We start from the raw sequence: 20,837 nt of genomic DNA, 5'->3' as shown, positions 1-20,837 counted from the left end.
TATTTCACCCCTTCGTGCACTTCCTCTGTTTGTGTAGTGATTACAGAAATAATTTTTGCCTGCTGTACAACATTCCTTAGGTTCCAGAAATGCAGGCTGCTATTGTGGTTGTTAAAGGAAAGCAAAGCTGCAGCTCAGTACGGAGTGTGAAATATTCCCCCGGTCAGATGTGGTAACTATGTCCATAACTCTCAGGCTTCTGAGATGTTAAACTGGTCTGAGAAATGAATGTGGTGCATAAGACCACTTGAGGGGAAGGGAAGCTAGCCTCTATAGCAGACCACTGAGGACTATCCAGAGGCAGAGGACTATCCAGCTCGCTGTGCTCTCTGCCAGGAACTGACTCATGGAAATGGAGTTTTCCGTCAGTGTGTTGGGAGAGCGAATATCTGTGTGTGTTTGAGGAAGCTAGTGAGCTAATGTGCAGATGATGAAGATTTCTAAATGTGGGGGGAAAACCCATATTTGGCTATTTTAAATAAAGCTGCTCACTTTATGCATCAGCCAGTTGGAGGTTCATCTATTCTAAATCAGAGATTTGTCTGCCTCATTGCTCACAAATTGCAAAGCTGGTGACCTGAATGTTGTTGCTTTACAGAGGTAAGTGATGGCTGGTAGTGGATAGAGCTGATCAGATGCCATGGTGATAAGCCTGATATAAAATACAAACTTGTCTTGCTGTCAGCTCCGTGCAGATCTTGTGTCCTGTGTTGATAGAACATCGTGGCCTTAGGCATCATCATCATCTAGGCTTGCACCTGGGATTTGCGGATCTAAAAGCACAACCTGCTATGAGCTGGAGGCTCAGTCAGGCGAGTGCAGTGTGACCAAACATGAGGTAAAGCGTATTTGTCTAAGCCGCAGTGAAAAAGATTTAAGCAAATACATTTTTATCTCACTTTTGTGATAGGCTAAGTGTGTACGCAGTCTGCCACTGCAGCTTGGCAGATAAGCAGTGTCTTCTTGAGCTGTAGCAACTAATCAAGTATCTGAACTGTGAGCTGAGGGGCCCATCTTTGTTATCACGAGACTCAACTGTCTCAGTAGTATTTGTGATCCAGCCACAAGAAGGAGACGGAGCTGCAGCAGGCAGGGGTTCAGACTGTGTGTGCAGGAAGTCCAGTTGATCACAGTGGAGCTCTGGGGGGTCCGGGGATTTGTGTATTCGGGGGCCTCACAGGATGGGGTACATTAGAAGTGTCTTGGCAAACCAAGCTCATTAAATTACATGGTGTGTCACCTGTACTGTCAAAAAATCGGGGTTTTTTCATGCGGTTTGTTTTCTTGTGTCATAGGATTAAGCACTCCAAACAATGGAGCTTTGTCAGTATCCTCGGGAAGTTATTTCCTACCTTTAAAGATTAATGTAATGGAAATTTTTCTTTGATCTCAAGCCTGACTTTCATTGGCCCAGTTTTATCCTCTTATTCCTGGGTACAAGGGACAACGGCAGGAGAAGTAGGATTTCTTGCATCAAGGTTTGGAGGCACGGTATCGCTGTTGCCCCAGCTGTGGAGGGCTTGTGGATGGCCAGGCTTCGAAGCAGTGATGCCTTTCCCTTATGAGCAGGAAACCTGCTGCGTTTTAGCTGTGTTGCCTGCTGACCCACTCACTGATCTTTGATGGTTTTTTTTGAAACACATTCCACTATACAAGTTATATGCGTAGCTACAGCCCTAAAAGATTATCTGTATGCTGTTGCACTCGAGCAGGGTGCGCCCAAGGCTAAATCCCACAGCCCAGCCGGGTATTAGCTGACAAGCAGGTGATACGCAGAGAACAAATGGGGAGCACAGAGGGTGTTTGTTAGGCTCCTGGGGCTGAAGAAACGGGGGTCTGTGCTCGGGAACAAAGACAATTTGCATTTAATTTCTCTGGGCTGCAGTGCTGGCAACAATGGTAGATGTTCATCCGTAGCATTAAACTGCTGCGTGGTCTGGGCTGAATGGCCGTCTTTGTTCAGGGCCGGAGCAGCAGGAGCACTGCAAATCAGGACCAAAGCACGGTGTCGTACAGCATGGCCACGAGAAGGGGGAGAGAGAGAAACTGGATGCTGGTAAAGCCTACCCCATCTCTCCTCCCGTCCCGGGGGAGGTGTTCAGTGACCCTGGGAAGCCCTAAGGGGAAACTGGTGCCATCCTCAAGTGGCTCCCCTGTGGGGATACAGTCGGTGCCTGTCGGTGCTGGGGTTCCCCTCTGCTCTGCACTGAGAAGGGGAGGAGGGCTGGCTGCTGCTCTTCCCAGAGGACTATTGCGGAAGGTCAGGCAGGAGCGAGCCAGGCCGTGCACAAGGTACATCCTGCTCCCGCAGCTAGCCGGGGCTCCACGCAAGAGCCTGAACAGTCCTCAGTCTTACCTGGCTGGGACAGGGTCTCCTCCCTAGATGAGGCCTTCAGAAGGTGGTGAGGAGGGTAGGGATGGAAATGGAGTGTGAAGCGTGGTGCAGAGCCCCGTTCCTCTAGCCAGGCACCTGAGCTCAACCAAGTGTAATGTGGTGGCTGGGATCCCCCTCCAGACTTTGTTGGGGCAGGCTTAGCACTGAACCTCTCATTCAGCTTAACACCCTTTGCAGAGGGCTGAGGCTCGGAAGGCCTCTCCCCAGGGCACTCCAGGCACTCACTGGGCTGTGACAATCACGTCCCCTCAGACTGGCAGCTAGCAGCCACAGAACACGTTGTGGCCACCAGCAGCATTATCTGCCCCACAGTCCCCAACCTCCTTGCTCATTGCAGCGGTTGTACTTCTGGTACAAGTACCAAAGCAGTGTGAGTCCGGCTGAGAGCTCCACCAGGCAGCAGGTGACTGGTGGGGTCTTCTACTGGTCTCTTACCAGGAGTGATTTGCAGACTACCGCAACAGGCGAGAGGAAAGCGTGGGAAGTAGGATCCTATTCTCTAGCCCTACAGAGGAATGGTGTTCGGCTCAGGGACTGACTGTGCCAAACACTGTCTCGGAAACCTGAGCTTCTGCTGCCTCACCTACCCCACTGTACAGTGCTCACCATGCCAGCTAAATGAGAAGTAGTGTTAATTGCACTGTGCTCCTAAGCTTCTTTCCATGGCTTTCTGGAGGCTGATTAAGAGAGAGAAAGTAAAGTGGGGATTATTGGGATCCTGGTGGAGGCTAGTGGAAAAAAAAAAAAAAAAAAAAGGAAATTCCTGGGAGGGGAAAAAAGAGGGATTTGAACAGCTGATGGCAAGCCTCTGCAAACAAACCGGGAGAGTTAGGCAGCAGATGGACTAACACTCCCTGGGCTTGTGCCAATGCATCAGATTGATTTTAAAGATGAAGCACCCACTGCCTGGGAAAGCAAGCCAGTAGCCCTGCGAGTAGGAGCGCTTCCTGGCAGCTGTTCAAACACTAGCTGCTTTACAGTTCGCTTTTGGTGCACCAGGAGCCAGTGAGAAGCACTGGGGACTTGGGATATGAAATACGACCAGTGGGGGCTACGGACCAATAAAGGGATTATTTTTGTAGGGAGGATTGCATGGCAAATAATGTCCAGTTGCTCAGAAACTCATGGTGCGCAATTAAAGGACCAGAAAAGATCAAAGGGCCATCAAGTCAAACTCTGTGCCTCCCAGCATGGCAAGTGCTGAAGCTTTCAAGCAAAGGTGTGGACTTCTCTGGAGTTCAATTCCAGAGGGGAATTTTTTTGCTGGACCTCAGCTGTAGACCTTGCTGTAGAACAGCTTATGTCCTGAGGTTTAACTGCTGTCCCAAATGACATTAGCTGCGTTACGGACATCTACCATAATGTGTTTGAACTGAACTCACAGGGTGCCTCAGTGATGGGTTTGGATACGTACACCGACGAATACCTCCTTCTCCCACACCATCCCTTTCCTTCTACAGAAACGGTATGAGCTGGAATGGTTTATTTTTCCCTCCTGCGCTTTTCTCAAAATGAAATGAAAAACCCCCTGTTGATGAAGTAAAACTACTGAATAATAAAACACGTGAAGACTCTTCAGTAAAATAAGCATTTTCACAGCAGTTCATTCCATCGGATTATATATACATATATATATGTAATATAGCCTGATGGTCCACCTAATTTACGAAGGCTGTTCCATGGTTCTTCCTCTTAATTTCCCATTATATATCATTTGGTTCTCTTTTAAGTATGCCATACACTGTTTTTATGGTATGCATGGCAGAGACACAGATTCAGGCCCTGAGCTGGTGCCAGCTCCTGCATCTTGAATTGCCCCTTGAACATAAGCTTATATAAAAGTTAATCAGTTTTTAGACTGATTGTACAACATGTGCAGTTGTGATTAGAGTCTATATTTAAGACTTGGCTGCCAAAAAGACTTCAGCAATGACAGGCTTACAAGTATTTCAGCAAAAGGCTGACACACATGTGGGGTGGGCTGGGAGTGCCACAAAATTTATGCTCTGCCCCAAGGAAATGCCACTCTCCACCCTGGCACGGCACCTTCCTCCGCCTCCGTTGGCGTTGCAGCGAAGGATGCTCGAGTTTGTCATCCTGCCTCCTCCTCCATCCCGGCGTTTCTGATGCAATAGGACTGGAGTGAGAAAACAAGTATGATGCAGCAGGCCTGGCGAAGCACGGCCGTGGCAAATGGAAGAAGCGCTGGGAGGCTGGCAGCAGAGGTCTGATATCGGGTGTTTCAGGGGAAGAGGTGTGGAAAGGTAAAGAAGGAGCAGCATCAGCTGCTAGTTCCCATCGGTGAGGAGTTCCCCCATTCCCCTCACTGTGCTGCGAGTTGTTTGCAGCCAGAGTAGTGTGGAGAAAAGCAAGATCCAGCTGTCACTCAGAGCTCGGATGGGTTGTGTCTTGATGTTTGCAATAGCGTGTCTTAACTTTTGAGTAGCTGGGGTCTTGCTGAAGCCAGAGAACCTGATTGGAGAGGATTTTCAGTCGGATTTTCAGCTTTAAGTTAAGACAGACTCTTATCTGCCCACTTAGCTGACAACCGCGGGTCTGGGGGCTGGTGACTTGGCCTTTCACTGCTGGGGCATTTGTTCGGATGTACTCCACAGGAATAGCATGACAGGCTCTACCAGTGCTTGGCCATTTATGGCCTTGTGTAAAATAGAAATGGTGGTCCCTAGAAAGCCAGCAGGAATTCGGCACAAGGACCACTAGGCTCAGACGAGTATCACTTAAGCGTTCACTAAATGGGCATGTATCCAGATTTATCCAGTTCAATGAGATATCCTTCTTCTGGTTCCCAAAAATAGTGTCCCATCAACTGAAGCCCTCTCTTGGTCTGCTTTACTACAAGACTGTAGTTAAAATATTAAAACAAAAGTTACTTCTCCCTGTTACAGTCCTCTGTTGTATCCCGCCAGTTTTACACAGCTGACTTCAGTGGAGCGACGCTGGTGTGGAGCTGAGACAGCCTGATGGTGAGCTTGGTCCTGCATTTGCTTTAGCAAACTCATTTAATGGATTTCTAGAAGTGGGAATGTCATGGTAACTGAGGGGAAATGCATCAGGTAAGAAATGACAGGTTTCTGACTGATAGCCAGGCACGTTAAAGATATGGGTGTTTACTGGCAGGGAGAGTTACTGGAACAAAACATTTCATGATTCATGGAAAATAAATGTAAACATAAAATTATTTTGTTTTACTTTCTTCTCTCCCAGTCACTGAGGACACCTGATTTAAAATGTTACCTACCTGCTTAGAGAACAGAAATGGTTTCTGGGCAGATTCTGAGGCTGGTAACACCAAAGTCAACCTGGAGTTATGCCCCAGCGCAGTCCGTGGAGTTCCTTTGCATTTACACCAGCATCGTAGATGAGCTTCTGGCTCACAAGAGCAATCAAAGCTAATCGACGTGGCTAGAATTTGAAATTTCAAATGCTTCCGCTGAATGGTTCGTGAGCAATCTACAGGCTAGGAGCTATTTGCGGAAAGTATCCAGCAGTTAATTTCAAATCCCATATACATTTAGGATGTTCATAAGTTACTTGCAGACAATTTGCAAACAGAAAAAGAGGCTAAAATTCATCAAAAAAAATGATCTGCCATGAATTATTCATTTGGCTCCCATCAATCATGCCAAATGTCTCCCTTGTTGTTAGTCTCTGCAAAGAGATCAGGGATTGAATTTAGCTTAGAGACAGAAGTATGCTTTCACCCCTAGAGGTGCTTCTTCAAAGCAGACTAGCGGCATGTAGGTGATCAGAATGAGAAAGCTTCGGCGGCACAAACCATTCCCGCTCTGTGGATAAACAGCAGATTTTAGCCAGCAGGGCTGTCAGGCAGGCTGCTTCCACAAGGACCATTTTTACAAAAATACCACAACCGCCAAAACAAACCCTGAACTTGAAGGGGATAGGAAAAGGGAGAATTTGTGGTGTTTGTTGTAAAGAGGAAAGGTGTCTTTCAGCCCATCCTAGCAACAGGCTGAGGGTAACTTTGCCTTTTAGGGTGGGAGGGAAGAGTACGGGTGAAGTGAAGTCTGGGTCACTGAGAAATAAAAGCAGGTATCACGACCTGTGAGTGTTTCAGGCACCAGCATGGCTTCCCTCCCTTTCCCTTTCCCTTTCCCTTTCCCTTTCCCTTTCCCTTTCCCTTTCCCTTTCCCTTTCCCGCATATGTAATTCCTTTCTGGACATGGGCACGCTCCCGTAACTAGCAGAAAGGGAACAGGCAGAATTAAACAACTAAGCGGTGTCCATGCAACATCTTAGAGAGACAGGCTTCAGCGGGAAGGCTCTGTACCACTTGGTTAATATAGTGGAAACTATATCCAGATACAGCTTTTTGGGGCAGCAAAGGTGGCTAATTAAAGGGAAAGGGCCTCATTCACTGCTGTTTTGCTCAGGTTGACAAAAGAGAAATATAGCTGACACCAACTGCATGGCAGTGGCATAGCACAAATAAGAGCACCAGGAGTAAACAAGCTGTCTTACGTTGGAAAAAAAAGAGCTGAGTTTGATTCAAAGGCAATACATGTAGCAGCATAAGCCCTCAGCACTCAAGGGGCCCTCGTATGAGGCTTATAACCTGGATTTAGTTGCAGCATGGACATATTATCCCTGTTTTTTCAATAAAGGCATCGCCATGGCTGCATGTGCAGTGACAAGCCAGACCCAACTCTCCAAAGCCTCAGCCCAGTGCCTGAGGTGCTAGGTTACAGCTTTTACTGTTCAGAAAATGGAAATAAATAGGGCATAATAGAGTTTAGGGAACTGAAATGCCACATAGCTGGAAGAAGGGCATCTAACAGCAAAACTGATAAGAACATATATTGAAGCAATCTCTTTGCACTTGAATTTACATTGTACGCTTTGCCGCGAGCCCTTTACTTGAGAACCACTCAGCAACATTTAATTCAGACAAGTGTACCTGTCATCTTTGACCTGTTGCTGCTAACGTTGATGTAACACAGGCGGCTTGCTGGGGGTGAGCAAGAGGGGCTGGTCTCCCAGGCTGGGAGAGCTGGGGCTGCTGGCAGCCAGCCACCTGCCTCCACATGGTGGTAGGTGCCCAGACGGTTTCTCATTCGAGTCCTGGTTTGGAAAGAAAAGTCTTGTACGTCTCCAGAAGAGAGCAGCCAGGGTCTCTGAGAAAGGTTGTGCGGAAGAAACGCTGATTTCTTTTTTAATAATCTCGCCTTCCTTGCAGCAGATTAGGAACAGGCTCATCAGCCAGGTAGCTGTATTTGAGTTCATTTCCCCTCTGTTTTAAGCTTTTGTTTCAGTCTATTTGACCTAAAATTAATTCTAATTTACCATATACAAAGTCACATGTTTTGCTTTACGGCATATTATATGCACACAGCTTCAAGTTCTCAACAAGCTCTTGTCGCTGACCTAAGGCAGGCTACAGGGAGGGCTCGGCAGGGCGCTGGTGCGAGCTGATGACACCGGTGTCGTGAGAGGGGAGGCAGCTCGTGTCTGTATCGGGGCTAGCTGAGTGCCTGCCAGCCCGCACCCACCCAGGTGCCCGTCCCTGCCTGCCCCGGCACGTCACCCCTTTCCAAAAAGGCTCCCTGGCCCCGGAGACAGGGTGCTGGCAGCGGTCTGGCCAAAACAGGGGGCAGCAGGAGAAACAGAGGAGCGAGCCCCATTACGCAGCTCAGCGTGTGTCTAAAATGCTCAGTTTTTAAGATTGTCAAAAACCGTGCAGGAAGGGAGCATTCAAGGCGGCGTGGCTGGACCAAGCCATGAGCCTGGTTTATGTGTGAGGAGGCTTGTGTCCCTCGCCCGCCTCTGCAGACCAGCACTGCGGCGAAGGCATCGACAGAGCAGATGCGGTTACGTGAGGTGTGCAGGACCTGCTGCGGGGCCCTCCTGAGCAAGCCAAGCCCCAACCTCGCTCCTGTCTGTTCCTACAGCCACCTCAGTGCCTCGCCGGCCTGAGAAGCCCCACCGGGAGCATCACTGCCTTCCCATGATGTGCAGTGCGGGCAAACTGCGTCCTGTCCCCCGCCTCCTCTTAAGGTCTGTGCTTCAAAAGGCTTCTGAAAGGGGATATGGCAGCTCTTTCCCTCTCCTTGGTCCAGCTGACCCCTTTCCAGGTCTCTACCCCAGATTCACACCTTTCTGCCAAAACCTTTCTCATCTGTCGTTGACTGGGAGGCCACCAGTTAGTTGCAAGAAGAGCCCAAGTCCCACGGGAGGCTGGCCCCGTCCCATGCGGTGGATGGAATTGATGAGGAGGGAAGGCCGGCAGGCCTGGCCGAAGCTGCCGTGTCGACACCCCCAGTACCCCTGCGTGGTTGGGGGCCATGGGGGCCTCCGGGGCGGTGCTGGGGGGGAGCGGGGCAGGGTGGCTTTTCTCGGCAAGGATCGTCTGCGATGCTCCCTGGGGCCTCCTGCGTTGGGCGGCCATGCGCCGGCAGGGAGGGACAGCCCTGCAACCCGCGCGGTGCTCCCCAGCCGTGGCCGCTGAGGGGGGACATCACCCCCCTGCAGAAAGTCCCCAACACCAAAATCTGGGGCAGTGCTCTCACGTTGCAGCTGGTGGTGAAGGGGGATGCTGGAGGCTCAACGCTGCTAAATTGCTTTGCCATTGGTGACACAGACTCTGTTACCTCAGTTACCTTATGTTTCATTTTAAATACATTTGCTTGCAGACAGCAGTTTTGCAGTCTTACTTACATTGCCATAGAAACAATCTTTCGCATTCCTCTATTTGTTGTGCATTTTTGTTAAAGGCTCTTTCTTCTTTACTTATCCACTCCATCTTTTCATTTGCTGCCGCTCTCTTCATTATGTCCTTCCGATTCCCTCGCCTTCTAGCTTGCCGTGCTACAGCTAAATATTTTTCTCGACAAAGATACCCAGCTCGCAGCCTCTACCTGTATAGCTGTCAAAATCTGCTGGCGATATGCCACACGGATAAGGAAATTGGGCTAAGTGTGTGTGAGCACGCACGTGTCTATGCCCACAAGTGCTGGGATGAGGAGAGGAGAAGGAGGTGGGAAGAAGTGTGATAATCTGGTATCAGACCGGTTGCCCTTGACAGTAATGAAACCAATTTTAACTTCTGCTTTGTGATCAGGGAATGAGGCTGCCCATCAGATAAGGGGCTGTGGGTCTCCAAGGGATTTCTTGCCCAGTTCATTTACGCTGGGAAGAAGCGCTGCTTAAAACTTCTGTTCTCCAATAATTATAAGAAGACAAAAATCTTCTTGGGCATGCTGATTAGACAGAGAGATTTTATGATGAATCACTCTCCCTGGTGGATTGCGTTTGATTGTTTGCTTTAGAAGAGAAAAGGAAGGAAAAGGAAAAGGAAGATGTTTAGGGCTTTTCTGATTGCAAAGGGTCACTTTTGCTGACACCCGGATTATATCTTGTGTCCCTTCTCCTCTGCTCTCGTTGGCAGAAAGTGCCCAAGAAGAAATAAGAGCCATTCATGAAAAAAAAAAAAAGCAAATACATTCAGTGACTGATCACATGTAAACAACTATGTCTTTTTTTCCCCCCATTCCTCATGGGAGGCTGCTCTGCTGCTGGCGAAGGGACGGGCAGTGATGCTTCCAGGACCACCTTGCATTGCAAGTGCTGGGCAGGGCCAGGGCCAGACTCTTCTCTCCTCGGACACAGGGCAGGGCTCTGCGTGCCAGGCTGGGCGCTTCTCCGGATCTGGCCGGAGAATGTCCCAGCAGCAAGCCGGTGTCGCTGGCTGCAGGACTTGGGGAGTGTTTTGTCCAGCCTTTGTTGTGTTGCCTGGTGGGTGAGGGAACGGAGGATGTCACCTGGGCCTCTGTGTTACCACTGTCTATTTTCTTTTCTTTTTTTTTCAATGTTGTATTCAAGAGAAGGGTTAACTGCGTTGCATTAACTCTTCAGTGATACCTCTTCTCATTTAAATTCCCCTTCCTCGGAGATGCAGATATTCTATATCCCAGGCAGTGAAACTCTGACAAGTGGCTGGAGTATATAGGAATCCTAAAGTCCTGCTTGTCTTGCGTGACAGCAGGATAAACAAAACCAGAATTTCTCCTCTAAACAGGGCAGGAGAAGAAGCATTAACAGCTGTAAGAGTGTTTGGATTCAACATGAGGAAGCCACGTGCAGCACAGATTCAGTTCCTTCCTTCCCTTGCCTTTAGTGAATCCTTTAGGGACATCAAGTGCAGCGATGATGGGGGTGGATGGAGAGGATAAAAGAGGGAAAGCAGGACAGGATTTAACTTGATTCTTCCCACCTTTCAAAGTCTTCTATCAAGGGGAGTGTGCTCAGGAGAGCAAGATTTTGATTCTTGCTTTGTATGGATACGCTGGGCTTCTCTTCACTTTTTCCCTTAGAGCAGCCATGCACCAAAATCTGTTTATAGTACATAGCTATTACAATGAAATGTAACAGTAATAGCATGTGGCAGTCTTCTCTTTTCTGAATCAATTTGTACCATGTATAAGTCTTAGTCCTATCAGATGAAGTGAACTGTGACAATGTCTATCCATCCATCAGGACAAATCAAGCTATTCATACATTTACTCCGAGGCCATCTTACTGCACTTAAGATGTTTTCCTGTGGCAGAGTTTCTTTATTTTGTAATGCCAAATGTAAGAACCGTGAGGTCACCAGGTCCTTCAGAATTGTGAGAACTGTGTTGGCCACGTTGGTGTCATCTAATCACTTTTATTTCTGGTATTTGGCTTCCCTCCAGTGTTGTTTTCTTTTTCACTTTTTTTTTTTTTTTAAATTTCACGTACAGGGAGCTCCTTTCCTTATGTCATGTATGGATGTCATGCACAAACTCACAGCTGACCCATAAAGATGCTCCAAGTGCTATTAGCTAATGGCAGCTATTAGTGCTGCTGGCCTACTGGTGTGGAAGAGCGGGGGTTTTTGGGATAGAAATGCACACTTTTTCAGCCTGGCAATGATGCAGTGCAAGTTCATTATTAAATGTGAGTTACAGTAGTGGGAAATTGAGGGAGGCCCCAGAACTTCTGTTTGGAGGGTCCAAAACATGTCTTAGTGTTAGAGCAGAGCACCTTCGCCCTTCCCAGGAGAGCAGAGCCAGCCATGGGCTGCTGTATCCAGTATATCCCCAGCAGAACTTGTTATTTCTAAAGATATGTCCAAAGGCTAAACTCCGGGGTACAAATTCCTCCCTTTTATAACTCCATTTGAAGTGGCAGTTACCATAATCTGATTCCCAGGTGGTTTTTAGTGTAAGAACATCATTTCTCTACTAGGGAAGCTTGTGGTGCTTGTTCCAGCATCCTGAATCCATAAAACTCTTCAGCACCTCAGCTGCAGCTATTGATACTTTTCATTTCCTAAGTCATTTTTCTCCCCTATCCTCTCTAGAGACTTAATTACACAAGAAGCAGCTATATGAAGGATCAATAACCGACTTAGAGCAAGTGATGCTTCCACGTGGCAGCACGGCGGCTATCAGTGCTTTCTGATACTGAGGCCATTAGGGGAGCATCCTGACCAATTCTGACCTCCATTTCCATTTGCACTGGGCTCCTCTAGAGCATGCTGGCTTGTCAACAGGTTTATCGATATGGTGAACTACAACTTCCTCCTGCTTTATGCATCCTTCCCTACAATGAGAGCAGTCATGCCCAGTAAGATGACTGCTCTTGCTGTAGGAGAGGGCTGTTTTCTGCTATCACATCCACCCAAAAAATGCAAAGGGCTGCCTTTTTACTCAGCGGCCGATCAGGTTTGGCTGGACAGAAGAGAGCACAATAAATCCCTTTAGTGAGTCCCTGGATGGTGGGTGACAGGTAGTGGTTCAAGTCCTATCCCACAGTTTTCTTTTCACACCACTTTGGCCACATTAGCTCAGCTGGAGGGAGTTGTTCCTCCTTCAGAGGTAAACAACATTTTGGTTGCAGGGTGAACGGATAGTCCTTTTGCGCTTCCCTGCTAGAGAAGTGGCTCTGCTGGAAAGGGAAGGGATTACCTCAGTTTTTAGCTGAACATTTGTTTTTTTTAGTAAAAGAGGTTCCATTGCTCAGGCCAAAGATGCTACGTGACACATAGCGATGATGCCTTCACCAACACAGACACTGCTGCCCTTGAAGGACCCAGCCCTGTAACTAGAGACTGCTGAGTGAAGCCTTTCCGTCTCCGAGCAGACTTAGTGGGGCTGTCACGGACCTCCTGGAAATAGTGACTGTGGTCTGGGTTTTGTAACTGGGTAATAACACAGAGAAGATCGCATGTGCTGTTGAGTACTGAGATGTGTAGAAAGAGGCTGTAGGCTCGATCTCTTACTCACACTTACTTAAAATGTTCTTCTCTAACTAAGCAATAAGCTGTGGTAAATCACCCTTTATACCCTGATGCTTTAGTTAAAATGTTTCATTAAACAGCTCAAATTGAATGTCTGGAAAAGTTTACACCTCCCACAAATTCTCCTCTGCTAATGGAAAAGTCATGTAAACAAGCATCACTTTATTATATCCATTGTTCCAATAATGCCCCTTCCAAATGGGAAAGACTTGAATCAGAGCAATTTAGTCCTTGTCTCAGCGTAGCTTCTCTTCTGGCCAGTTTTATTTGGGGGGAAAAATAAAAGGCACCCCGAAAATATGTTTGTGTGAAAAATGGTCGCACCTTGCATGCTGTGTGGTCTCGGGAAGCCTTTTGAATGGCATATTTAAAAACCAGTCACAGAGCACACATCACCTCCTGGGGCTGACATGGCCACTGAGCTTTCTGCCCCGGTACCTGTTGTGCCAGAGCGCGGTGGGTGTGCTGGAGCGTAGGGGTCAATCAATACCCCAACGCGATGCGAGGCAACCAGAGTCTGAATTGCCTTCCAGTTGGCACCGCGGCCTCCAGCAGGGTTGTTCCCAATTTGCCCTGACTTGTAAGGTGTTTCAGGCCTGTAGCTTAGGTCCATGTATTCAGTGAGAGCCAAAGTTAACCCCGTAAGGTAAAAAATAAGGGAGTTTATCCTTGCATGAAAGCTTATAGAGAAGGTAATTTATAATCACAAAAAATTGTGTCCCCATTACATTCCTTCTTTCCTGTCATTTCTGGTGGATTTGTGCAGTGGTTCTTCTCTGTTCCTACCTAGTGGGCAAGGCTGGGTGGGTCTTCGCAGGACTGGGGACACACCAGTGCACTGCGGTTCACTGCAGTTGCTTTTAGGGGTTTTGACCGTACAGAGCTCAAATCCTCTCTGATGACTGGCCTGAGGTTTTCACGTCAGAACTCTCAGGTTCCAGGTGAGGAAAGTCCTCCAGCCCAAATGGTGCTGTTTCTCTGACGCTTTTATTCCAGTCTTTGCTTTAGGGTAGCCCTTGTACCAACTTGTACCTCCAGTGGGGGATGCTTTAGCACATCTCCTTCGAAGCTACACTGGGACAGCAGGACCTGTGCCTGGACCAAAGGCACAAGTCCTTCATTGCATGTCAAGGGAGGGCAAAAGGCTTCAGCAAGCATCACTCTCCCTTCAGTTGTGTGAACTGTAAAAACTTGCAGGCAATTTCCTGGTGGGGCCTTGCACTCAGAGCTTTAAAACTCCGTCCCCAGCATTTCTACTTGTTTTTTTCAACGACCTTGCATGAATCACTCAGCTACCTGGGTCCTCAAGTGACCTTACTGTAAGAGCAGCAACAATCTGACCCTGCAAGGATGGCGTCCTGGCACAGCAGCAGAGAGACTCTGGTGCCCCATCCTACACACATGCCCCTGTTTCCTATTGATCACTAGGCAAAACTCTTCCAAAAGACAGCGTGAGCACCCCTTCCTGTGTCTTTGATCGCCGCCTCATGTCTGACACAGGATAAGGAGAACCAGGCGCTGTATCGCATGGGATACTTTGAATTTTCTAGTCTGTTTTGGGGAGGGAAGGAGGAAAATGAGATCAAGGCAGTTACTGAAGGCAAGCCAGGCTCAGACTATAACTGTGCTATGTTTAAAATATTTAATTCCACAGTATGAGTCACTATGACTAGGCTGCTATTGACCTGGGTAACCTGAGTGAATATTGCATAAAAGACCCTCTCGTTTTGTCACTATAAATAAAATCTGTGATTATTCATAGCGAATGCTGAGTTTCTATTACCATAAGCAGCCTTACAAGAGCGTTATGCTCCATGATGGGGCTGCATTCATAGAGCTTGTGGGTCATCTGGAGCTGCCTTCATGGGTGACCAGCTTGAAAGGGGCAGCGTTTCTGCCCTCGAGCTTTTCTGTCCCTGCCTGGCAGAAGGAGAAGCCTGCACGCATCAAGAACCGAAAACACTGAAAATATTTGACTGTGACAAAATTGTGCAATGATTGAAAAAACCACAAAAGAAGCTGAGGGAGAGAAAGTGAAAGAAATTAAACATAGGGAAAGGAAAAAAGAAAAGGAAGAGTTAAGGTCTCTCCCTCCCTGCCTCCCCCCAGGCTAATTTTCATTATTGGCTGATGTTTTATGGCACTGTCCTCTCCTGCTCCATGTGTTGTAATTGGGCTGCCACATGCTATACGCGTCCTGAAGGGACATGGTAATTATTTGTTGGATAACCAGAAAGTCTGTGCGGGGATCTGTGTTTGCGATGAGTCCTGTGGTGCCATCTGGCCCTGCCTGTGACCAGTCCCACGCCAAACCTACCTGTGACCCCAGCCCATCCTACACAGCCTTCTCCCACCTCTGAAGAGCATATAAACACTCAGCGGATGGCACTGGGTGCCTCTGCAGGGGCATGAATTAGCTGAGCTGCACTCGTCGTGTGCTTGAGTGGGAGATTTCAGTAAGGCCGGCAATGATGCGGGCTGTCGCCTGTGTCAGTGGCTGTGTGGACCAGGCTCAGGAGCAGCTCTAGGCAGTGGAGGATGAGGGTGTGTGAGGTTCTGTGCCCTGAAAGAGGGGGTGACACCTTGAACAAGGAGAGAGAACAGCAAAGGGACTGGTGTACTGACTAGACACCAGAGCAGGGAGCTATTTGGATACGTCAGAGCTGTCCTTTCTAATGTTTTATTCCTGTACTTACTGATGATTAAGCACCATGGAAGGAAAAGGCAATTAGATACTTAGAGTGAAGTGTGGCCTCTTGATTTTTGCCTGAGTGGTGGCACTGAGAGGCAGTCCTTAATTGGCTCTGTGATCGTCAGGGGAGCAGCGCAGATCTGCTCCCTGCCCTTACCCTGCGAGACACAGGAGAGACACATCCCTGTCCTGCAAGAGGCATCAGCTGAGAGCAGCCGTGAGTAGAGAGAGTTGCTTAGCGGTTGGATTATGGTGCTTGTGTTGCAACTTGACCAGGGAGTCTGGGATGGAGACGTTTTTCATGTTGGTGTAAGCTTTAATAGTGCTGAGATAGGAGAGTGACTTGTCCTTCAACACAAACATCTGGTCTGCTTCCCCGTTGTGTGCCCTGCCCTGCATCAAGCCTTCTCCCAAACCCTAGCGCTGGTGCTGCAGAGAGGGGCTGTTCCCACCCGCATCCCATCCACTCATCCTTTTGTCCCACACAGCACAGCGGATGTCCCACTGACCCGCAGTGCCTTTCAACAGCGGCCTTGTGCCTGCGGTTAACTTAGCTGTCTGTGTAAATCAGTCTATCGGATCTCTCAGCTGCTCAACTTCATCTTCATACTATGTCCTCACACAGATGGTGAACTCTGGCAGACAGAAAGGTCTTCTTCATTAATTACCTCACTCTTCAAGTCCTTTACTGCAGACATCTCTATCCACAAACCAGGTAAGTAGATACTGTTGGCTCATTTTATGGCTGGGAAAATTAAGTCCATGGGGTGATCAGCAGGGTTTAGATAGAAAGAGACAGATGTTAAATGACTTTCCGAGAACATTAAGGTGTTCACTGTCCCCAGAGTCCTTGGCTTAGATTCACTAGCAGAGAACATTATTATAATAGAGTGGCAGTGGGTTGCTTTTAAAAGATTTTCATGTTTGAATTGTAAGACCCACCTTACAGAAAGTGCCTGGATATGTGTGTGTCATGACAAATACAAGCACCCAGGTAACAGAGCATCAGATCACTGAGCTGGAAAATGCTTGTTCCTGTTATTTACCAGAGGTTCTGAGACTGGGACTAAAATATGGGCTAGACCACTCGCAATCCTTTTTCTCATCTAGACAAGTTTTACTGTACATGTTAACTGTCACCCACCAAAGTTACTATTTTCCCAGAAAGCTGGAAATATGTTCAGTTTTGAGGCATGAGTAACCAATGGAAATTTGCTGGGACAATACGATACCACTAAATAGATAATCTGGCCGGAAGCTCAGATATAGCTGGAATCCCTCTCTGCTGCTTGCACGATCCCAGCTAAGCTCTGTTGAAGTAGCCTCTTCCCCTGAATTGCTCATCTGATAGATTTCTAACTCACCTTTGGACTTTTAAATATTTTTACACCAAATACTCCACTGTACTCTGCAAGCATTTACACAGCGCTCGCATGACTGATACTCCGGTGTACACAGAGGTGTAGGGGGACACATTTTTGGAAAGCGTGTGTTGAGTATATGTTTAAAGATAGAAGCAGTGCCTTAAAGTCAGGAGCAGTTTCAGGCGTAAGGGGGGCAGCAATCCCATGGCAGTGCTTAGACTGGAGGTGGAGGGGTCTGGGAGAGCAGGTTACTGACCCCAGCACCAGTAGAGCCTGGCTGAGAGGTTTTGTCAAGGCAAGTCCTTCCATGGTGCCTCCTTTCCCCGGCTTGTAAAACAGTGTGTCATGGTGCAACCCCAGCTGGCAACCAAGCACCACACAGCCGCTCGCTCATCCTCCCCCCCACACGGTGGGGTGAGGGAGAGAATCGGAAGAGTAAAAGTGAGAAAATTCATAGGTTGAGATAAGAACAGTTTAATATTTGAAATATAATAATAATAATAACAATAACAACAACAATAATAATAGTATTGAAAAGGAAAACAACAAAACAGAGAGGGGAACAAAACCCAAGGGAAAAAAAAAGTGATACAACAGCTCATCACCTGTCAACTGACGCCCAGCCAGTCCCTGAGCAGCGATCACTGCTCCTCAGCCAATTCACCCCAGTTTGTATACTGAGCATGACGTCATATGGTATGGAATAGCCCTTTGGCCAGTTTGGCTCAGCTGTCCTGGCTGTGCCCCCTCCCAGCTTCTTGTGCACCTGCTCGCTGGCAGAGCATGGGAAGCTGAAAAGTCCTTGACTTAGTATAAGCATTACTTAGCCACAACTAAAACATCAGTGTGTTATCACATTATTCTCATGCTAAATCCAAAACACAGCAGTATACAAGCTACTAGGAGGAAAATTAACCCTATCCCAACCAGAACCAGGACAGTATCCACCTTTATTCTATACCATCTGTGTCATGCCCAGGTCCCACACATTCCAATTAATCACCACCACTTTTCCTGTCTTTTGACGTATACACACAGATATCATTCCCTTAGTCTATAGGCCATCCCTTTAAAATGTCCGTTGAGTTCATTTAGTCCATGACTTTGGGCTCCATCTGTCATAACAGTCCTTCAAGGCAGGAGAGATGGTGTGTGGTGTTGGACTACTGCATGCTGACAGCTATCAGTTCTAGTTCCATCACTGCTGCACTTTGCTCGGTTTCATCAAAGTTCATTCTTCATTAATCTGGGTGATTCTTACTGTAATGCCATTGATATGGCATGTAGCAACTATAGTAGTGATGACATACAGTATTATGTAGCAATTAACATTATACAGTTCAAATCATTGGCTATTCTCACTTCAAATCAAATCCCCTTGAGGTACACAGCGGACTTCCCCATCCTTCTGCACTACCCACCAAGTCCACCCAGGTCCTTGAGCAAAAGCAATCCCATGAATGGGTTTGCCTTTGCCCGAGGCAGGAGTAACCCAGTGCAGTACAGGGACTTTATCTGCTTCTACAGTACGTAAAAGTTTTGATTGGGCAGGGCCAGCTCGACTGACAGATCCCCTAGTGTTGACTAACCAGGTGGCTTTTGCTAAATGTGTATCCCAATGTTTGAATGTCCCACCACCCATTGCTCTCAGTGTAGTCTTTAACAGTCTATTATATCGTTCAATTTTCCTGGAGGCTGGTGCATGACAGGGGTTGTGATATACCCACTCAATGCCGTGCTCTTTGGCCCAGGGCTCTATGAGGTTGTTTCAGAAATGAGTCCTGTTGGACTCAATTCTTTCTGGGGTGCCATGTCACCATAGGGCTTGCTTTTCAAGGCCCAGGATAGTGTTCCAGGCAGTGGCATGGGGCATGGGATATGTTTCCAGCCATCCGGTGGTTGCTTCCACCATGGTAAGCACACAGCGCTTGCCTTGGCGGGTTTGTGGGAGTGTGATATAATCGGTCTGCCAGGCCTCCCCATATTTATATTTCAGCCATCGTCCTCTATACCACAGAGGCTTTAAGTGCTTGGCTTGCTTGATTGCAGTGCATGTTTCACATTCATGGATAACCTGTGCAATAGCGTCCATGGTCAAGTCCACCCCTTGATCACGAGCCCATCTATATGTTGTATCTCTTCCTTGATGGCCTGAGGTGTCATGGGCCCACCGGGCTATAAATAATTCACCCTTATGTTGCCAGTCCAGATCCACCTGAGCCACTTCAGTCTTAGCAGCCTGATCCACCTGCTCGTTGTTTTGATGTTCCAGCTCATTACTGCCAATGAGTTGACATACGATGATGGTGCACTCCGTACAAAATTCCGCCACATGGGTCACATGCACTTGACTTCATCTGGATCTTTGGATAACTGCTTGTTGTCCAGGTCATCATAAATCACATACCCATGCCCTGAAGAGACTGGAGAGCCAAGGGCTAGCACCTAGCACCTGACTTGCTGTCTTAGAGGGCTCTGAGGTCTTTCTCAAGAAGCTACAAGTGCTGTCTGAGATACCATATGCAGATAGAAAGAGCTGTGTAAAATACTATGTATCTCAGTTGAAAACCCTCCAGTGGCCCATGTTGGTTGTCGTCATTTTTTCAAAGAGCTAGAGGAGGTTTTGTGCTCTTTGCTGTGCTCTGAATCAACAGTCCTCAATGCCCATTAACATACATGTTTCCACCAAATTATGCTTGCATTTGCACTAGGTAAGCTGCAGCTAACATTTTCTTTCCTCTTTTTCCTAGCAAATTTTGTAGCAAAGAGAAGCCCTATCAATAAGCAGAAGATTTTTCAAATGAAAATTGAAGGTTGTTTTCCTTTCCCTTCTCTCTTGATTTCTAATGGTTATTTTAGGAATACTCAATCTTCATAGAGAGACCAAAAGCACACTCTGTCCCTGAGTAAATATAAATTCATATTTTAACTGTGTGTGTATGTATATGCGTATGTACATATATATACCTAAACACATGAAAAAACAAACACATGGCATTGCTTGGAGTTTTGTAGATGGTCTTGGCTGCCTATGTTATTTACTATACTTCTATTTTGAGAGCAAAACTGGATTCGGGGCTGTGTCTGTCTCTGAGAGTGCATTATTTGACTTTTAATCTATATCAGGTTGTAACAAAGCACATCCTATATCACAGCTTCTGTTGCTTCTGATACAAATTATATATTTCAAGAATATTTATGCATACAGGATTATTTGGTGGCAGAGGTATTGCATTCTGCATTTTTTCTTCTGAAGGGTATTACTCGTTGTTACTGATTAAATCAACTGTTCACATAAATTCAATCTATGTAATGCATGGATATACATATGGGCTGGTGAATACTGCATGTCCCCAAGTAAACAAAGAATTAACTTTGCATCCCTTTTCCTCTGCTCAGGGAAGGCTGCCAGCGATGGAGAGAAGAAGAAATGGATGCTCCCCCTCCAATATTTGAGGAGGGGATGAGCCCCAGCAGGGAGAGGGGTCCCCGGTGGTTTGCTTGCTGCAGTGGTGGTGGCTCCTGTGGCTTTGCCCTGGGGTACAAAACACAAGTTGCTCCTGACAGATCTTGCTAGTTTCTGCTATGACCTGACTGGGAGGAGGGACAATAAAATCTGTTTTGCATAAGTTATTACATCTTTATTTACCTGCATTGGACCAGTCAGATTTCAACAAGGACTTGTCTAAAACTTCTCTATTCAACTGTAGTTGCTGTTCCTAATTTTTCCACTTGTCTTGTCTCCCTAAGCCCAGCTCCTACAAATACATAGGCCCATCCTAGACTTAAAAAAGAGGAGCAGCAGTGCTGAGCTCTGTCAAATTCCCTTGATGGCAGTGGTTTTTTCCCTTGTGCCCTAGACAGTCCTGCCCACTGCTGCGCTCCCGTGACAAGGTGGCTGCATTTCACAGCAAATGAGATGCTTTCTTAGTGCACAGCTGTAAAATACTTTGAAACCCTAGCGGATGAATAATTTTGTATCATAAATATAAAATGAATATTGTTTTACGGTCCCTGAAATATTAATTTGTGCATGGAGCCACTCTTGGAATGTTTTTTTACTAAATGTAAAGATCCTTTTGAGTC

General features: G+C 47.2%; 1 long non-coding RNA gene across 1 annotated transcript; it reads left to right on the top strand.

Annotated features, from left to right (window-relative positions):
* Positions 1 to 494: 494 nt before the first annotated feature.
* On the top strand, positions 495 to 20,580 carry LOC140650097 (uncharacterized). The gene is made up of 4 exons (XR_012041850.1): positions 495 to 600; positions 16,013 to 16,102; positions 19,502 to 19,564; positions 20,151 to 20,580. It is a non-coding gene; the product is annotated as an uncharacterized lncRNA (long non-coding RNA).
* Positions 20,581 to 20,837: the final 257 nt, after the last annotated feature.

This window comes from Ciconia boyciana, chromosome 3, assembly GCF_034638445.1.
Source record: "Ciconia boyciana chromosome 3, ASM3463844v1, whole genome shotgun sequence".
Taxonomy (NCBI): Eukaryota; Metazoa; Chordata; class Aves; order Ciconiiformes; family Ciconiidae; genus Ciconia; species Ciconia boyciana.
Note: the sequence above shows the minus strand (reverse complement) of the source record. Positions and strands in the feature narration are given on the sequence as shown.